The sequence below is a fragment of the Hyalella azteca genome, unplaced genomic scaffold, assembly GCF_000764305.2.
Source record: "Hyalella azteca isolate HAZT.00-mixed unplaced genomic scaffold, Hazt_2.0.2 contig14656, whole genome shotgun sequence".
Taxonomy (NCBI): domain Eukaryota; kingdom Metazoa; phylum Arthropoda; class Malacostraca; order Amphipoda; family Hyalellidae; genus Hyalella; species Hyalella azteca.
In genome coordinates, this window is record NW_025944533.1 from 109781 (window position 1) to 127286 (window position 17506).

General features: G+C 36.4%; 2 protein-coding genes across 2 annotated transcripts in view; both read right to left on the reverse strand.

Annotated features, from left to right (window-relative positions):
- The window catches only part of LOC108667412 (homeobox protein Hox-B7), a 109083-nt gene extending 91735 nt beyond the window's left edge, over window positions 1-17348 (reverse strand). Inside the window, exon 1 of the mRNA XM_018154434.2 lies at window positions 17149-17348. The gene's annotated coding sequence lies outside the window, so the exon portion shown is untranslated. The remainder of the gene's footprint in view (window positions 1-17148) is intronic.
- LOC108667409 (homeotic protein ultrabithorax) overlaps window positions 1-17506 on the reverse strand; it is a 246847-nt gene that overhangs the window by 32962 nt on the left and 196379 nt on the right. The gene's annotated exons all lie outside the window — the stretch shown is intronic.

Sequence of the window (17506 nt, forward strand, 5' to 3'; positions counted from 1 at the left end):
TTTAATTTTAACGCATTTTTTCGAAAACATTGTATACGGAAAGTTATCCACTTTTCCAGGTTCAAACAAAGATCAAATAAATTAAACTGAAGCAAAATTAAAGGAAATACATTAGAAAAAAACAAGCTATTACTTGAAATTGTAACGATTAGTGTTCAATCTATTATTCTATTTCTGCAATGGCTTTACCTGAAATTTTCATTTTATGCAATGCCTTTATTTGAACAAGACCTTTAAACGAATCAAGATCAAACATTTTTGTGTATCTCATGCGACAAGCACAAAAAAGCTCTCACCGCCCAGTAAAACAGGAGGCTCTGATCACTCGTTTACGAGCAGACGTCCGTTGCCATGACAACTAATCCGAACATGAGCCTGCCACTCTCGAGGTTCAGCGGTGCAACTGCAGCCAAAGCCAAGCCGTGGTCTCAGTAAACACGATAAAAGCCTCAGTTTAAACTGGCTCTCCCACACTCCAACTCCGCTGCTGATGACTAGCGAAAAGCTTTAAGTCTATCTCTTGAGGATCTATGAGATGACTAAAGGATTGTCGGATGTCGTCTGAAGCAAAAAGCTTTGCTTCACATGGTAGAGAATTTTGCGTTCTTATTTGGCACGCAGTCTTGCCTAACATATGCAAAGCCACGAGATTTATGAATGGCTCAGCAGCTTTGAGGTAAAACTCGTTCGTCATAAGCTGTCTTTTGAAACTTCACTAGAAATGCCAGATCATATTCTTACACACATGCACGCAAGGAGTGTTGTTCACAAATTTTCATATCAAAAGAAAGCGTCGTTCTCCCACTGTTCTTCAGCTTTTCTCCATGTTAATTAGACCAAAATTCAAATGAACCCAATATCAATTGTTTTAACACTAATTTCTTGCTAAAATATTTCAAAAGTGATCGAAGCGCTGCATTCGAGCGCTGCATAAAACATTAATTTGAATCGAATACATAAAAATATAGCAGAGAACAAAATACTTTAATGTTTGCAAACAAAAAGTGCGATTTTCCTTGACTTGAATATATAAAAAAGCTGATACTCATATAGAGAACGTAATGAATATGACTCAATAAAACAGTTATCGCACAAGGTCACTTTAAAATTACTCGATAATTGAGGCTTTTAAAAGCGTTCCATTGTATAAGAAACTCGCTAACAACCTTAACAAAAATCGCCCAACTTTGTTCAATTCACAATTTGAATTAATTTTTTAATCAAGTTCATCGAAATGCATGTGTATATTGATGAAAACGATGACAGACGGGTTAAATATGCAAATAAGTATGTGCTGAATCCCTTGGAATAAGAAATTGTATTTTAGGTTCAAAAAGCAAAAAATAATAATTCCGCAACTGTAGCTCGCTGAGTTATAATTTACACTTAAATTTTTCTGGGTATAAGGGGCTATGCAAATTAGTGAGATATTTACTTGGACATTCTTGGATTCACAGATTGTACGTGTTATAGAAAACTAAAATAAAAGTAAAATTCTCTAATTTCTCAACTTGGAATGGGGGCGTTGCTATAGTGCATGAAAATAGAAAGAAAAATTAGTATTGTGGAGGGTTGATCCCTGTCAGGAACCCCTGTGGGAGGGAGAGTAGAGGGTCCAACCCTCCATGTATACATCGTCCACCAATCAAGCTAGAGATTTACGACCCAACTACAAGATGAATGGCAGGGAGAGGCATCGGAATGGCCTCTCTTTTCATTTTATATTGTCATCTGATACCCTTATCCATCATTGAGACTAGATGTCCGTAAGAACCACATAAGGACTTCAGTCCACACAGACAAAAAAAAATTGTGACATTTCCAAAGGGGCCACTAGCTGGATGGCCTAGATATTCCAAGATCCTATATTCAAGAACCAAATCAAAAGAAAATTTAGCATCTCATACACAAAATTAACCATCCTGAAACTGCTAAACATGACTCATATCCATGTATTGAATAAATGAGCCCTATTCATCTGCAAATAAATCTGTTTTATCGTATTTGCGCCTTAAGTTCAACAACCATTGCTTGATTTGAACTATAAAACTCATATACACGAGCGACTCATGAATCTTTGTCTTGACGCATGCAGCCGTAGAACGTTCTTTGTAATTCATCTGCGACGTGCTCTTGCTACCTTCTATTCATTTTAAGTAGAAACAAGTGCTCCTCGTTCTAAAAACAAACATTTTATCTTGTCCAGGACATTCCATGGACATTACTCTCCGTCAGACACAAACGCACCAGCAAAACATCGCTTAGCATGAGGTCATTTTTCTTAAGGAGATAACAATTTATTTAGAAGAACTAAACATGGCACCCTAGAGCACCACTCGTCAGCCCAGTGGACGGACGCCTTCTGAGAGGGCAATCGTAAAACGAAAAATATTTCAATTTTCCGACTCTGTAGACCACATTTTTCGACACAGAATTTTTTGCTCTTGAATTCATATTCCAGAAATCTGTCAGATATTTGTGTTCATGATATCTCATTGCTTCATATCTGTGTGTTTCTGATTAGATGTTTTGAATTGATTTTGCTGTAAATTTTTGTGATAATTCAAATTTAACCTGATATTTTGTGATTGAATTTTTCGTTATATGCAGACTATCAAAATTCATGCAAGATGTATGTCCGTATGATTTTTTTAAATGCGAGTTTTTATAAATATTATTGTTTGTTATATGAGATGAATGTCCGTATACGAATTATTTGGTCCGATTGACTGAAGAAAGCTTAATATTCTTTAAACTGAATTTCCCATTGAGATAAACTATATTTTCATATTATCAAACAAAGCATGCCACCATAGATTACCAGACAGTCGAAGTCAGTACGTCTACGGATTAAAAATTTGCAAAGGTCTGGTCATAAATCGAAGCGAGTTTCCCGGTGCATGGCGTAACAGTATTAAGCTCTAAGTAAGAAAAAAAGGGGACTCGGCCGCTAGATTTATTAGGCAATACCTCATGCAATGCTACTCACATGAGAAACGAACTACCGAAATTGCACTCATGCTCTGATACCACGCAAGCCTTCCTTGACGAACGGTCTGCCAATTTTGAGCAACATTTCTCGGGTCACTGTCGGTGATAATGGTCCGGAATCATTTGCAAGGTTCCCGGTGTCAAGTGTTGCTTCGTGGGAAGAACCAAAAAGGATCAATCTAGTGAATATTTAAATGAAGTCTTTTTCGAAACTTCATCTTAATGCACCGAATTCAAACGTTTTACACTTTCCTGCATAATGCTAGTATGTTAACTCAACGCGGGAATAAGTTAAAGTTACACCAAGTGAGCACATCCAGCGCCCCGCGCAGTTAAGTAATCGCTGTAAAACTATGCAAGGAAGCGAAGAGGGGATCTCATCTCCATGAAATTGCGTTCACAGTTGGACGTGGGTTCGCCGTAAAGTTTGCATGTATTGTCAAGCCCATTTATTTTAACTTCCAAACTCCATTAGGGGAGCTGTCAAAAAATATAAAACGCATTTAAATTTCGATTACTTGGACGAGGAGTGGAGAAAGTTCCCGATTTGAAACGGAGATCCCTTTAATGAAGATATCAACCTTCAAATACAGCGAAACAAAATTTTGAAGACTATAATGAAGTTATGCAAGACACCAACAAATTGGTTTGTTGTATTTTCGACCGATATTGAGAAATAGTTCAACTGTCAAATTCTGTTACAACATTCAAAATATCACAACTTTCCTCGCCCAAACTAATACAAACTCAATTACCACTGATGGTTGTTCGTTTCAAAAGAATTTCTCAATCAATATGAGTACGTTGGTTGTACTGTATATAGAGTGATCGCCCGCTAGCTCTACTGTAGAGAAAATTTATGGCATCAAAAAATTCATTCATTGATTAAAAATCATTGTTCGATGCTTAAAAATAGCATACAATACTTCGGGTAAAAAAGGAATATTTTCACTCCATGTGGAAATAGTCGGGTATAAGAATAGTTTTACTCTATGCCGGAAGAAAAATTGTATGATTACATTTGAACAGATGATTCATCAAAATCTCAGAGTAAATTTGATATATTGCTTGGATAAAAACAACAGCAAAGAGATCAGATTGTGCCGAATGTATGAGCTACCATAACCCATTTCAAAGCACATCTTTAATCTTCGGAGCATTTAATTTTCTCGGGAACATGAAAACTGATGTTTGCTGTACACAAGCAATTGGTTGCAAGAATCATCCTAAATCAAAAAATATCCAAGCTCTTAAAACTGACGTTGAAAAAGTAATCTCATTAAGGTAATAACAGCTACGATTGAGATACATACACTTTAATCGATAAAGTTTTTAATATACAGGTAATTTTTTCAAGTTGCTAGCTAGACCGAAGCGTTGAAGACATTTTATCTCGTTTTTAAGTTTTTAATTACAGATCGACCGACGAAAATTTTACTCAAATTTATATAGGTACTCGTGCTATGATCGAGTAACTCGTCAAAGCAACTAACGCGCAACTGTAGATGGCCAAGAAATTTTCCAGAAATACACAGGTCGTACGCTGGTAATAAAGCTATTCCATCATACACGCGCACCTTCATCAACATCAACACGTATAGCGTGCAAAGCCTGCCTCACCTAACCCCGACCTCCCGCGGCAAGTCATGCAAGCGACGACCATTTACAACACCGCTCTGGAATACATCAATCCCAGCCAGCCGGATGAGGGAAAAACGTGACCGGCGTCCGTATGGTCATATTAGGTACTCAGCTCCCCTCGTAGGTCCACGCGAGCGCGGTTGCGTGGCGCTCAGTCACTCGCTCAAGCCCCCCTGACTCCAATTTTGTTGCGCCTGCGAACTTTCAAAAGAAGGCCAGCGAGGTTGCGAAACAAGACGATTTTTTCACCTCTTGCATGAAAATGGAATACCTATTCTCTATTCTGAAGAAAGTTTTTTTGCACGCAATATTTAAAAACAATACTTATGTCTTCTGCACAATCCTTAACAAAATAACAAAGATCCACATCTACGATCGCTAGAAAATTACCAAGCTTACGGGAATCGGCTAAGTTTTAAAATGTGAGTTCATTTCAAAATATCGACAGGAAAAAATCGAAATGGGCTTTGTATATTTAACGTACAGTTTCGTGGGTTAGAGAATTTTTTATACCATTTAATTGCATCATCAAATTCATTTAATCCTTTTAATTGCTGCTGGATATTTCATACGTGGTAAGAACAAGAAGGCTGATGGTCTAGATGTCGGAGGGACCACGACGATCGATACAAAGGGACATGGTGCCCGGTGTTTTTTTTTTTGGCGTTCGATGAGGACATGCGGGTCGATCGAGCATCGATTAATTTATTTCCGTGCTAACTCTATTATCGAATCCTCTCGAGTGAATATCATTGACACGTATCATGCAGCGTATATAGGACGAAATTATTTATCGCTGCATATTTTAAAATACTGGAATTAGTTATTCAATAAAAAGTAGTTATTCAGCAAAAATAGATACTTAAGAACAAATGATGTATAGTAATCGATTGATTCATTTCTTTGTGAACTCTATCATCGAATCATCTCGAGTGATTATGACTGACACATCTGTATCTAGAACGAGTTTGTTAATTGATGCGAATGCTGAAATACTGGAATCCTTCACGAAAAATTAATTCTTCAGTATAAATAGGTCCATTAGAAACTGTTATACATATATAGTAAGAAGAGTGGGAAAATTGTTTTCATACTGAAAATAGCCAGCAAGACATCGCGCATAAGTCTCAGCCTTCAATTTAGCCTCCGATATTTTTCTTCGCTAGTACATTACAAAGTACAACGTGTGGACAGTTAAACTCTCGTTCGGGTGCAATAACTCACGTTGAAATAAAGTAGATTGCAATTTCGTACAGTGGGATAGACGACTGGCAAGTATCCATCATTTGAAGTCTTCCACGTCTCTGCAAGCTGTCATAAACTCATTTCCATGGAACCTTCATTAGAGCAACTTGTTATGAGAGCTGCTATCAATCATAGGCAAAACTTGGGGACTTTAGAAGGACGAATCGGTGATACGTGACGCGAGTGCACTCGAGTGAAAGAGATGGGCAAGACATAGAGGTCTGAACTACACATAGCCGCAAGGAAACATTTACATTCAAGCTATTTGTGCGTCACTATTTGAACTCGTAGCAATGTGACAATACTGATACATTCATTATTCGACAGTGACAGAAAACAAACATCTTCATGGTAAAAGTGTTCATATAGTTTTCATCTGACTTCTTTAACTGGCTGTGCACGTTGAACCGTATTTCTGAACCAAAAGTTAAATGATTTTCGTAGAGGAATCAATGATAAAATAGATCTTTGCTTGAGGGAAACTTGAGGATGTCGCGTCTTGGTGCACGCGAGGGAGCCATGTTGTGAGAGAGCGTCTCTCAACACACTCGTGGAACGCGAGAAAAAATACAACTGTTCTCATATTGTCTCCCATAAATCGACACAACTCTAAATATTACACGGACATTGAGGTAAACAACCGGCTATTTCCGAGCTATACCAAAACAAGGGTAAGGTAGAACCATTTCAATCTGCCGACCAGCTTAGAATTATGGGCTCCTGATTGCTCTGATTGAACGGTATTAGAATCAATTGAAAAAAAGACTTCAATATTCAAAAATAATGTAGAAGGAATGGCCTCATTCACAACTTATACGACAAAATTACTAGTCATTTATTTCATCTGTATATAAATAATATATTTGATCTCATCTGTTCTCAACTTGAAATTAAATTCGAGATCATTCAACTGAACTTCCATCAATACCCTGGATATGTGATTACTCAGTGAATTCCTCTTTTATGGAAATTGAACGAACCAGAATTTTTTTGTACTTATAATCCCTGTATTTCTCACGGGACACTTGAACTGCAGTCTGTGGTTTGGAGTAGAACCGTCGACCTACTTCTCATTGAACTTGCGGTCATCGAAATATGTATAGCCTACGGACAGAAAAGAAACTAAATTATCTTGAGCTGAAATGCAAGTGAAAGTCAACGACAAATGATATTTCATAGTAAAATATGATGATAATGATATTTCATTGTAAATATTTTCGATTGTAAATTTCAAATTTAATGAGAAAAGACATTCATTCAAAAATTAAAATGAAAATTATACAAAATAAAAAATAAAAAAAATCTAGTATCCATTTTATTTGATTTTATTATTTATCCGCTTCAATTGTTAATGTTGGGGCCGTTGCTAATGATGGCCAAAAAAATACCGCAAGAGCGTTTGAAAAATTGGAAATGAGTGATAAATTAATATTGAAGCACTCTAAATCAATACGGATCCTTTAAAATAATACAAAGCTTTAATGATGATACAGATGATTAACTTTATTACATTTCAAATTTTTTGTCAAAATGTATTTCCATGTGAATAAAATTAAAGCAAGCGAGCATAAAATTCAATTTGCAGAACAAAAACTACCAAAACTTATTGGTATAGCATCCTTGTAAACAATTTAAAGTCTTACGAAATTCTTTAAAAAAAGTCAGCCAGTGTCTTTCTTGGCAGGCTGCAAGAATCTCAGTCTGTAGCTGTTGCTCGTAAAGCACGGAAGTAAATAGAGAGTTCAGTAGTTGACGAAGCACTCGCTAATTCGCTCATTTGTAAAGAGGTATACCGAGTAATCATCGGCACCATAACTTGAGCAAATTGTCAGCCGCCGTATGATGATGGAAGTTGAGATGGGGAGCGGCGAGCGCAAGAGAAGGGCTGGGTTATTCAACGAATTATAATGAGGACTCGGCATATGCTATTTCCGTTTTTGCTTTCACGGAGAATTCGGTGGTGCAAGAGATGTACGAGTTAATGAACTATTAAGGGTTTCCTTCTGAACTAATAGAAAGGATTTTATTTCAAGAGGAAATGCCATCAAAATCAAAGCCGTGTTAAATCCTAAAAGTATACCATTCCGCTTAAAAATGAATGGGAGTAAATATTTTATAGCTTGAAGCAGTTTCTCTTCTTGGCCGCCGCCTCTGGTGCCGACACCAGGAAGCTAATTTGGTCAGGTTAGGAGTTCATGTTTCCGATCTAGCAAATTACAGACCAAACCGGCAACGGCGTTCCTCGGGTGATGAGGCGCCGCGTCTTCGCTGGAGTTTACGACCTGAAACGCTGCCTTACCTGATAGCACTGAGTCGAAGGAATGAACTGCTAGGCGTGTTATACAGTGGGAGTCACACTGAACCTGCTAGCACCGTAAGACGAAGGAAATGAACGGCTAGGCAAGTTATACAGTGAGAGTCACCGTAAGACGAACGCATGAACTGCTATAAGCGAGTTTTACAATGGGAGTTGCACTGAACCTGCTAGCACCGTAAGGCGAACGCATGAACTGCTAGGCAAGTTATACAGTGCATGGGCGTCGCACTGAACCTGCTAGCACCGTAAGACGAACGCATGAAGTGCAAGGCGTGTTATAAAGAGGGAGTCGCTGGGGTCTGTGTTTCAAGAATCTGACTTGCATTGGAATGAGCAAGCTGGGGAAGCGGGATGATGAAGAACCATCACAATGCTTATGAAGATTTAATGCTTTAGCAAGCAAGGAACGTTGATGCGTGGGAAATCATTCACATCAAATATATGGCGCCATTAAATAATAAGAGTTTTTGCTCATTATTACTTGCCGATGAGTGTGAATTATAGAGCAGACCATTACTATTAGCATCCATTAGTTATGAGTTCATAAAGAATGTGTAACATAGATTGAAATCAAACATATATCACTGTAGAGTGTGAATAAAATACTTGGTTATATCTATCTAATTATCCAATGTATATTTTATATGTATGAATAGAAAAATCTCTCTATACAAAAAATAAGCTAGCTAAGATGACAGAGAGAAAATGTGGCAGAGATAATTTATCTTTTTCTATTTACAATTTTTAGTGAACAGGGAAAATAGATGTCTTAAGAAAATTGACACGAAAATATTTCCTGAAATGATCAAATGATCGATTTGAAATTGTAGAACATTTTTTTCGGATGAGTGTAAATATTGTGACTGAATAATAGTATTGGAATTGAAATCGAATAAGATGTGGTTGATTTAGCAGTGGGGATTTGATTTCGAAGTTTTAATAATAATTAATACACTTAATTTATAAAAAAGTCTATTTTAGAGGTAATAGGTTATTATTAAAATATTGGTGTGTTTAATTAACGTCAATATGAAATATATATTATTCCCTCAGCTGGGATTTTTTATAAATGAATTTAGTAGCATCTAATTAATCAGGTTGTGTATACAGATCAGAATGAAACCGTTATAGAGAGCGTTCTAGAGCAGACATTCCATAAAATTGAATATAAAAACCTGAGTAATAACTATGACTAACATTATATAGCGATGGTTAAAAAAAACATTGAATGCATTTTCGAAAAAAATTAATAAAAACAACAAAAAATTCAGTTCAGTGCCTTCTTATATTTAGGTGCTTTGATATTCTTTTACTTAACACAAGATTAGGCAATTTCAAATTTAAATTTTTATTTTAGTACAATATATAAAACGGTTTCAAAAGCGCGCCATTGTTATCGTTCACAATGTATGTAATTCCTGAGATATTGGCACACACTTATAACTGTATTTTAATGTTACATAATCACAAATATTGTAAGCTTTAAAACTTTTTAGGGGGAATTATTTATAAGCGGTTATTTGTCATTCACCATAATTTAATCAATCAACATAAGTATATAAAACTTCAAGCCGAGTAAATAGTTATTTGTAATGAATAATTTAAAGAAAAACATATGCAATTAATTTCATGTTAAAGAGTAAACCAGCTGAAAATTATAGATGAATTATCGTTAAAATCAATGGCATTACATAATAAATTTCTTGCCAAAAAACTTTATGATTAGTAGCGAAAATTTCCCACACAATTAAGAAGGATAAGGGAAAATTCCCGTATCCTTCCCGTATCCACGAGTAAATTTTGTCTAGAAAGATTCCATAATAAAATTCCATACAATTAAGAAGGATACCACAACTATAAGGATATTAAGGATACGGGAGAAACGAAAAGTGGGACAGTCGAATTAAATAAGCCACATATTAATTAACCCGAAACATTTTTTTCACGGGAATAGTTTTAAAATGAATAATCACACGAGAAATTTTGTTCGCCTGGTATTTGATACATGACTGAAAATTAGGGTTAAAATTTTAAATTATCCGTCCAGATAATTCATAAAAATAAAAATTCATAAGGATTAATTAAAAATAAAATTCATAAGACTCCATGAATATTAACATTATTAATTAGTCAAGTATTTTTGATAAATCTTTGCTATCAATTAATTTACTATTATATAAGAGGCTTATGATGCCAAATTATGAAAATGATTGTGCAATAGATTTTTAATAGAAATTCTTCCTGTTTTGATCTACTTTGAAAAATTAAATTTACCAATAACATCAATATACTAGTGCAGGTCAGAAATTGGAAAAGTCGTACAAAGTTATATTATTTAGTTAGTGAATAAAATAGGTTGAATGCTGCCTAATGAAACGTAAGAATTAGAAGAAAATAGGTTCATAAAATAGTACCAATCACGACTAAAACTCAGCATTAAAATCAATTAACACAGATCCGCTGGAGTTCCATCGCACGAATGCAGTTGCAGACAGCAAAACAAAGCCTAGTTTTCACTGTATAAATCCTTCGCTAAGAATACAATGCCACCCAGACACGCTAAGCTATAAACATGCACTACTTTTGTGGGCCAATAAGTGCTAGAAAGACTTCTTAAGGAGTTGTCGTCGCTTATATAGTCATAAAATGATCTGCTACGAGTTTGTCTCGACAGAAATGGGGTCGTAAAATCTCACCGAAGTCGAGGGAGCGGGCGGAGGCAGACCGCCGATATACTCGCTGACTTCATGTCAGGAAGCGCAGGCAGCGGCTGTAGTGGCGCTGGCTTCATGATTTCACGTTAATTGTGGGAGAAATAAATTTGGAAATATTTAAATATGAGGGGAATTTGTCAGCTAAATATGAGCAAGGAAGTTAATTATTCTCTTCAAGTAGCCTCAAATTGCAAGCCACTATTATTGTTTATCTAATTATTTTTAATTGTCATTTTTCGCTTACTAGACTTCAGCAGCTGTTTAGACACAAAATTTGAAATGGACTAATAAACTTTTGAACCGCGTCAAAATATCAGGGTATTATGTTAGGAAATTAGTATCCATCCTTCTCTAACAAGCAATCCTGCATGTTTTAGTAACAAAGTAGGTGCAACTTGTCACGAGGTTTGAAAGACAAGAAGACCATTTGTCAACATAGCCACAATCACCTGCTAAATTGAACTAAGTGCCATTATTACGCTACCAAGACAAGCGTTGTTTCGCGGTGAACCCTCCACATTCAGGATTGATAAATAGATCTAATCGGTCAGCCTTGTGCTTCTCAGTACTTTGGCCAGGAGATAAATGTGCTAAATGGCGACCACGAAGCTTTTTGAACACACATCGAATTACTCTCTTGACACTCAAGAGCTGATCAGGCATGCTGATTGATTATGACCAAAGTTAGAGCTACAATCAAATTTGCAAGGAAATAACATCTACAACGTGCAATTAACGTAAGAACTTACGTCTGAAATGCTAAGCTTTTTGAGCATCGGAAAGAAGTCAGAATACATTAATTTATTCTCTTAAAAGAAGCAGTTTGCATCACAAATTTTAACAATAAATCGACATCTGACCTTATTCAATCTTGATTGACACTATGTTGCATCGGAGAGCGTAGATAAAATAACGAAGTGCACCTATGTGGAAGAAATTGCTGATAGTGCTCTAATATATTGGTACCATTCAGTAATGAGAGACAGCAACACGAGTAAAAAAAGCCACATGAGAGCTGGATAAAAATTCACTGGAACAGATCAGCGTTATTCTTCGCAGCACCAAAATTTCACCTAAGAGATACACTTGAATCTTCCATAGATCAGCGAGCAGAACAAACAACGATCACTTAACGGAGAGACGCAGGCGGCCATTTTGAGTTGTTTACGAGCTAGGCCTGCGAAGACACGGAGACTGGGCGACACTTCGACCAGGCACGGCCATCTCTTCAGGCAAATGACGTTGAATCAATGTTGATCACGAGTAGATTTTGTCTAGGAACATCTCATCAACGTTATTTCCAATGCCCTCATGTGCGTGCGCCCAACCGTTGGTGGGATTTTTCTTCAATTATGGAGTATCCACCGTATTATTATGAATATGGATTTCAACGTCAAATGCCTGGTGGGATACTTGCACAATGCAGCCGGCAAATTTCCACAACGCAGCCTGCCACACTTCTACAATTATTTCTACTTGACTTGACTCCTTTATTTCTACTTCATTTCGTTGAGAAATGGAGTAAGATTTGCGACTGCTCACGCGATCCAAAATTGTTGGCAAATCCAAAAATTTATTACAAAATGCACAATTTGTCGCTCAACTTCATACTGTGAATATTACTCATTTCCTTATTGGGTAGCTCTAAAATTCGCGCATAATTGATGTGATCATAAAGGACGAGAGACGATTCGAAAGTTGGGTAAAGCTCCTACTTCACTACAAAAGGACTGGAAATTCTCATTACTGAACTAATTCATATTATTCAAGGGCTGGCGGAACTACTAAATCATTTCAAAAATTGTACAGGTGAAAAGTTGACCTTGAGAAATGAACAAACTTTTTTAAAATTAAATACATGCAAGTAAAAGCAAATTAACGAGGGTTTCCAAATATTTCACTCGCAAATTAATATAATTTTCACTTATGTAAAGTGAAAATACCACCCTTTTATTATTTATCATATCAAAATACCGAGCGAACACAATACTCAAGAAGATAGTTTGGAAGCAATGGCTTTATAATGCTGGGCAGCACAGCTAGCAGAGTTCCGAGCTGACTGAAGTCGGAGCGAGCGCGCATGCGTCGGCTGTATGTCAATAAGTCTGTGGCCAGAGCTGCCACATTATCGAGAACAACTGTTACACTCGAGCCAAAGTTAGCCTTCCATGATGAGATACGCAGACATGCTAGAGAACAGCTCGTGCCAGGCTTAGCTCGCGGAAAGGAAAAATATTGAAAGCTGCATAAGTTCTAGCGTACGGTCGGTACACTACTAAAATGAAGGTGAGATGTTGTAGTCCATGTGGTTGATTTTATATTCATGTTTCTGACTTAGGTGGAAGCTCAGAAACAATAGATATTACTGGCTAAAGATGCTTTTTTAATGCTAAATAGGCAAGCAAACGTAGAATTCGTTATCGATCAATCTTCGAGAATTTTTATGTCAAACATTAATTTTTTGAACTAGACAGGTAAACTAAAATGAAAATAATTCACAAAAGATTAGTTGTCATACTGTATATCTAATAATCAATTTTAATTAGTTTAAAAAGATTAAAATAATGAAATAGCCAATAAAAATTCGTCATTCTCTCCCCACACCTGTTATGATGAAAGGTTACACAATTGCATGGATCCTGACACTCCAAGTCTGATTGAATTTGTTGTTGTGTGAGGAATTAATAGTGACAACAATGTCAAGGGCATAAAATGAAGATCTCTCACTTTCGGCTTTACTGTCCACCAAGAAGAGACGTTGATATTGGGAACTTGTAATAATAAGATTATGTTCATAAAAAATATCTTCATAATAAAAACCTCCACCGGTGATGGCTGTGTGCATGTGTGGGGAAAGCGGAGTTCGGTATATCCAGAGGGCTATTTATAAGAAGACCTCAAATCCCAGTCTATTTACCGGTAGATTACAGGGACAAAGAGCATCTAAGAGAAATGCCGAGGTGGTCAACGTTGCGATCTTCCCTTGTGAGGGGACGCGAGGTTTCTCCCTAAATTGTAGGAGTGTTTCGTGATCTCCAAGACGATAAAGAAATAAAGTGATAAAATAAGCGGTCAGAGTGGGAAGAAGATTCATAAAAAATGCAATAAGTAAGAGTAATCACACGGAAATGATAGAAACTTGAATCAGAATTGTAATGTATTTTCGAAACCTTCCTTCCTCATTTTATGAAGGAAGTTCTATAAATGAAAAATATTTTTCAACTCATAAGGATGAGTTTATCAGTAGAGAAAAGGAATCAACGCCATTAATGATGAATACCTGTTTGCATTGTGGAAAAAGAGGTGTATTGTGCTCAACAGGATCCGGATGCATCTTCTAAGCTTCATTTGATGACAAATTCTCGGGGACGTTTGATAAGGCATGCGTGAGATGCAAATTCTAATATGAGCGCCTGGAGTTGACGGTAAAAGTAGGAAGAAAATGTGTCAACTTGGCCATTCCAATAACTGAGTACAAGGCTTGGTGGCAGGGGAGCTCCGCAAACACTCTAATAACAACGAGGGAAAATACCGCCTTAGATCATGGGAGACGAATGGCCTTCGAATATATGATAGATTTTCTGTAGCTCAGCTATATATACGAGTCTGCTGAGCCCGGTCGCGTAATAAAATACCCAATATCGGTTATCAATACTGGGAGCAGGGTGAGGCCAGCAGGAAAAAACAGGGGGGCAAAAAACTCAACCTAACCACATACTGTGGTTAAGCACAATCGCATATGCATCAAATGTCACAAACTCTCAACCAAGTTTAATATCGTTGGAAGAGAATGGCCACTTCTTCTTATGCATAGAAGTAGGCAGCAGTAAAAATTATATGTGTTGCATTGAATACACCCTCATCTAATTATCGATGAGAATTTTCCTCAGGTTTCATCTTATACGCAAGATGAAAAAAATTCCACTTCATCCAAAAAATATTTTTTTAATGTCGACGAATAATTTTCTACGATTAAATGAATCCACCATTCCATTCTCTCCCCCCTCCCCTGGCTCCCCCAAAAAACACGCCAATTGTACCAATTGTAATTTTCAACATTTGCTGAAAATAAAATTCGAAGAAATTAAAATTTACATTATAAATTTAGGTTTACACTAGTAACAACGTATCTCGCTGATAACTTAATTAGGAGATTGTTTTGAAGGACTAATAATTGACCGAGCATTGAGATTTAAAAATAATTGGCTCCCTGTATAAATTAATACAGACCAAGCTTGATTTTATCCAAACATTTTTCACAAATGACATGTTCTGTATAAACAAACATTCTCTCTATAAGTGATGGAAAACAAGGAACAGCAGCGCCTCTAATTATGCGAGACGACATTATGGCTACGAATTTCCCGAGATTACTCTTCGTAATAAATAGCAGCCCCCTTTCACTCACTCACATCGAGGCATGCAACCAATCTAATTTAGGCCTTAAAAAAATGGACGCTTCGGCCATTACGATAATGTGTACTGTAATAATTACCCTCTTCATATTTTCAATATGTCCTTGAGTTCTTTACGTATTTATTGTCATACGGGAACATTTGAACAGTAATTTTATTGTTAGATAATTCGTTATAATAGATTTCTAAGCTGAAAAATAACTATTAATGACAATGTTTTGAGAAATTCTTGAAACCCAAAAACTCAGAAAGTCTCGCTTCGACAAAAAATCGTGCTCAAACATTTTTTCCCAGAGATCTAGCAGGAGAAGCAAATATTCATTTACCAAAAAAAAAAAAATCCAAAAACTCGTTTATTCTCTGCCCAAAATTAAGAGCACACTCAAATCCTGTAAATTCATTCACAAATTAATCTTTCAAAATTCTTGGGTTTTCATTATTTCCTAACATTTCTTGCAATGTCAACACCTCTATTGAATACCCCGACACCCCAAGTCTCCAAGTTCTTCGAAGCACAATCTGGAGGGAAGTTTATATAGTCCGTAACTTGGCGAGACTATTTGTGTCTCATAACTCGTTTGGAGCTGGCCACAATCGAGCTCTGGGCCGGCCGCTAGGTCGCTTCATAGGAGAGGGCTTTGTTTGAGTTAGCTGTCGCGGACTGGTGTCTTTTTTTCGTCGTGAGGGCAAAGTTTCGGGAGGCTAACAGGTGGAAGTGAGAGAACATTTTCTCGGTTCGGTAAAGATTTTAGATTGCGGTAAAGGTGAGTGTTTTCATTGAGTTCTGTTTTGATCGTTCGGCAAACAACTTTCATCGCACTTTACGCATGTGGGTCTTTACTCGATATTCTCTAGGTTCGTCTTACACCAGTGAATAAATATGATTGAAAAATGATATGTGAACGATATCAAGTTGGGAAGGAATTTGTTATGATTATTCTATGTATACATTTATTCTATATACCACTGATGACTACAATTCAACGTTAACCATTTTATATTAGAAAACCATTCGAACGCTCGAAATGACACGGACTATAAATATACCACTAGACTTTATGCACGATCCTAGTCAATAATTAACAATTTATGGTTAGTTTGAACGATATCTCAACTTCAGAGCTTGCATGCATCGCAACCTATTAATAGAAAATCAAAACAACTATTAATTGCACGGAATTGTGATTTTATTAGATTCTTCACATAAGAAAGGATTGAGAAATAATTTAACACAGAGGAGGGGATGAGGGTTTTAATTTTGGGATAAAGAAAATACTGAATTACTATCAAGCAGGAAATATTTAAGATAAAACTTTACAGACACTGGACATAAAGTGCAGAGAAACAGCTTTACATTAATTAATTAATAAATTATCAATCGGCAGGGATATGATCCTAGAAAATACAACGAGAAGCTAGGAATCTAGCGAAATAATGCAAAAAATGGCCAATGGAATAGGAATGATCAGGAATCTGGGGAAATAAGGCAAAAATGGCCAATGGATTAGGAATGATCACGAATCTAGGGAAATAATGCAAAAATGGCAAATGGATTAGGAATGATCGGGAATTTAAGCAAGGGAGACGCTGAGGAATAAATAAGCTGTCTCACCTCCATTGTCCACTCCACTATGAATGATGCTGTGGACAAACCAATTGAAGAGTTATGTCGGACTTGAATTTTCCAGAATTTAATTTTTCTTTCTTTTTTCGAAATTGAGAAGGGAGTCAGTAATTGAAAAAAAAATTGTAACAGTGTGTTCCAGGTATTTATTGCCAGCAAAGTGTCATCGAATGAGTTCAATTTAATTTGTATGTTACTCACCTTGAAGACTTGCTTGAGGAAAAATTATGAAGGTATCGCGTAGCTGATCACAAATTTGACGCTTTCAGGTTGAACTCACAGCATGACACTACAGAATGACTGCTAATATTGATGATTTGTTAGCACAAAGTTCAAGGTGATCAACACTGCACTTTTGTTCAACTAAACTTATAACACGAATGATAAACGGGTAAGCTAATGCTGAAAAGAACGTAATTTCGGTGATAAGAACGATCGGAAAATGATGATTGTAATTTTAATAAAATAAACGTAAAAAAATTTACACAGTTAATTAAACACCATTGGGAATTCAGACCGACGAGTTGTAACTTGTAAACCCATTCGCATTGTTAAATGA